Genomic DNA, 3,883 nt, shown 5'->3' on the forward strand with positions numbered 1-3,883 from the left:
TAATGTGAAGTCACCTTTGGCAACCTCAAAATACATAAAAGATGAATTTCCACAATGGAATTTTATACTTGAAAGTTGTCGCCTCAAAATACTAAAAGAACAAAAGAAAACATCACCTATCAGAAGAAGTCAAGATGATAAAAACATTATTCATTTAAGATGGTTCACTTAAATACCAAATAACCACCACCTTTCCCCCAATAACCAGAAAGAAATAGTCTTGGGCTTCAGAAGGGGAAACAATGAATCTCGGAGTATACACAAATCTGATACTTTTGCCAGTGATTAGCCTACCATTGCTTAGTCCTAACACTAAAAAAGCAAATAAATCAAGTGAGAAGTCTCAGGAGGTCTGCTCGACACTTCTCACTTTGCATTTACAGTGGCACATGGCTGAACAAATAAGACACGGATTCCCCATTGTGTGTCCTTCGGATTGCCTCGGCCAGGATCATTGAAATGTCAGTCACCTGAATCTTGGAGCAGTGTTTCATCTTGTCCTCTTGTGGAATTGTGTTTGTGACAACAGCCTCAAAGGAAGCATTATTGATTCTGGATATAGCTGGCCCAGAGAAGATCCCATGAGTAAGGATAGCATAAACTTTAGTGGCCCCAGCTGAGAGCAGTTTATCAGCAGCATGGCAGGTGGTACCACATGTGTCAGCCATGTCATCCATGAGGATGGCCACGTGGTCCTTCACATCCCCCACCAGAACCATCCGGTCCACTTCATTTGCTTTCTTCCTCTCTTTGTGAATCAAAGCAAATTCCACATTCAACCTGTCTGCAATTGATATGACCCTCTTGGCTCCCCCTGCATCCGGTGAAACAATGATACAGTTCTTCCACTCCGAATCCACTGCAGAACTGCAGGCTCTGCATATAAGTTATCCACAGGAATATCAAAGAATCCCTGTATCTGAGAGGCATGCAGATCCATGGTGATGATATGATCAGCCCCAGCAACTGAGAGCATGTTAGCCACAAGTTTTGCAGAAATTGGAGCACGACTCTTGTCCTTTTTGTCTTGTCGGGCATATGGAAAACATGGGATCACTGCAGTCACCCTGGATGATGAGGCAATCTTGCAGGCATTGATCATGATGAGCAGTTCCATCAGGTTGTCATTGATTTCTCCACAGCCACTCTGAATGATATAGACATCTTCCCCTCTCACACTTTCACCAATCTCGACGCTGGTCTCCTGGTTACTGAACTTCTTGGTGACCACCTTGCCCAGCTCCAGGCCCAGGCGGTCGGCCACACGCTGGGACAGGTCATGGTGCGAGCTGCCGCTAAAAAGCACGATGTTGGGCATGGTGAGGCGTGGGATCCGAGGGGCGCGCAGCAAGAGCGACAGCGACAACTTCAGCGACAAGACGGCTGCTGCTGCGGGGAGTCCTGTATTTTTTTAATATTGGAGTTTATAATATTTTGACTACAAAAGGAGCTTAGTATAGCAGTCAGGAGCTGGAAAGATTTTTCTGAATTTATAGTTTCAACTTGTACATCTCTGGTTGTTGCGCACCTTCAATTATCTAAAACGGTAAACTCCAACATTGTTTTGTACTGACATTATTATTTATTTAATGGGGATACATATGAAAATGATTAAGTAAATCAAACGAATAGTTAAACAGCTCAAGGCCTTAAATAAAAATTGAATATTAAGTTAATGTGAAGTGAAAAATGTTTCATTGGAGAGTTACAAAAGGCTCCTTAAATCAATTCAGAATAAGACATGGTGCTGAACTGAGGTTGTTAAATAGGTTTGAAGTACTAACTGCAATAATTAAAGTTTTCATTTGTGAAATCCAAAATCATCCATGAAGACCTTTCTCTTTGCCTATGGAGGACAGCTGCTCCATCCTCCTGAGAACAACCATCGAAGCAGACAGAACATGAGAAGGAGCATATGAAAAGTCTCTGATGAGAGCAACAAAGCCACAGGAGTGGAGAAACCAAAATCCCAGTAAGTAGGAAGAGAACTGAGCAATCCCAGCACCTCATGCCTTTTCCTTTCCAGGTATTTGGAAATGCAAACTTTATACACAAAGGGCAACATTGGGATCAGGCAGGAAAAGGCTGCTAGGGGCATCTTCCAGAGCCCTTAATACATCTGAGCAAATATCTCAGCAGTCTTTAAGCCAGGGAGACAAAAATTGGACAGCTGGGCATGCAGAGGTGATGAGGTGCCCTAAGAACCCAAGCTTTAGCGATCCCAGAAGCATTATTGCCTGGGAATAAGGGAAAACCCAAAATAGACCATTCTCTGCTTAATCGGGGTCATCTGCTCAGACATTGCTAGAAGAAAGTTAAATCCACTTTCAAAGAAGATATCAGCCAAGTGTGCTGGCACACACTTGTAATTATGGGATTCAGGAGGCTGAGGCAGAAGATCACAAGTTTAAGACAGCCTCAGCAAATTAGTGAGGCCCTAGGCAATATAGTGAGATGCTGTCTCAAAATAAATAAATAAATAGGGCGTGGATGTGGCTCAATAGATAAGAATCCTGGATTTAATCCCTGGTAACAAACACCAAAAAAGATCATTGCACAAACTTTTAATCTAAAATTCCCAGGCATGCCAGAATATAGGAGCTAAATTTCCAAATCAGAATATAAAGGAAGACCCACAGGTGAAACACACTGGAGTTATCAAACACTGACATTAAAACCATTTATTAATAAGTTCATGAAAACATAGTTTATCACCAAATAAACAGACCTTAAAAAGTAAATTAAAAACTCTAGTTAGATGTGATGATACAAATCACTATAACCAGCTACAAAGGGGACTCAGGTAGAACAGGTGGTCAGGAAAGTGCACTCCAATGAGACTGTTGAGCTGTCACTGAGGGAGGCCATCTGGAGGAGCAATGCTGAGCTGAGCACAAATGTACAAAACCAGCAAAGAGGCCAGAGGGCCTGTTGTGTGATGGAGGGCAAGAAGAGAGGAGCTGAGGTCAGAGGAAGGACAGCTGAAGCAGAGCCCATAAGTAATTTGACTTGGACTAGAAATGAGAATGAGAGGTACCAGGAAGTTCTGGGTAAAGGAATGGAATGATTTAACTATTTTTACCACTCTGACTTTTATCAAAGGTAGGGATGGAGCAAGGAGATCATATGAGAGGCTACTGTAACAATCCAAGAGCCAGGGGACACTGTTATGAACCCTCCTCTGTCATAAGATCTTAGAAGTCTTCTTTCTCTCTGTGGGTGCTGCCACAGTACAATACCACCCAAGAACTCCAAGAAAAGAAAGAGCACCAGGTTTATCAGACACAACATACCAAGAACACACCACCTGAAGAACTCTCTCCTGGCCCAGTAGAAAATGCAGGTGTGGATGGGAAAAGCACAGAACTTCAAGAGGAGGAGAACCTCATTTACCAGCAAGGACACAACCGAACAGAGGATTTGTAAGGGTTCTTTATGAACTTAACTTGTTCCAAACTATCCCAGCCCATGATCAATTTGGGGACTTAAAAAAGGGGGTAGGAATGTGGCTCAGTGGTAGAGTGCTTGCCTCTCATGCATGAGGCCCTGAGTTCAATTCCCATCACCAACACAAAAAAGAAATTTAAAAAAAGAATACAATACATAACAAAGATTGATGTTATGGCCCTTGGAAACTAGAGAAAATCTCATGTAAATTTTAAAGGAAACCCCTTTGTATTCAAATAAGAGGAGTAGGTAACAAGACTTAGGGGAGGGGTATCTGAGGCAGTTAGGAAGACATCACTGGCAGATGCCCTGGGAAGTCCTCACCTTTTGTCTTCCTTCTGCATCAAGCTGATCCCATCCTACTGGCACAATCTTTAGACCTTCTTTGGCTCCTCTCATTCAGTGCTTCCTCTGTCTTTGAAAAATTTCCATCCAA

General features: G+C 42.6%; 1 pseudogene across 1 annotated transcript; it reads right to left on the reverse strand.

Moving 5' to 3' along the window:
- Positions 1-313: 313 nt before the first annotated feature.
- On the reverse strand, positions 314-1,393 carry LOC107134670 (annotated as a pseudogene). Its single transcript, XR_001502452.2, has one exon. The product of XR_001502452.2 is annotated as a ribose-phosphate pyrophosphokinase 2-like (transcript).
- Positions 1,394-3,883: the final 2,490 nt, after the last annotated feature.

The sequence above is a fragment of the Marmota marmota genome, unplaced genomic scaffold (assembly GCF_001458135.2).
Source record: "Marmota marmota marmota unplaced genomic scaffold, marMar, whole genome shotgun sequence".
Taxonomy (NCBI): domain Eukaryota; kingdom Metazoa; phylum Chordata; class Mammalia; order Rodentia; family Sciuridae; genus Marmota; species Marmota marmota.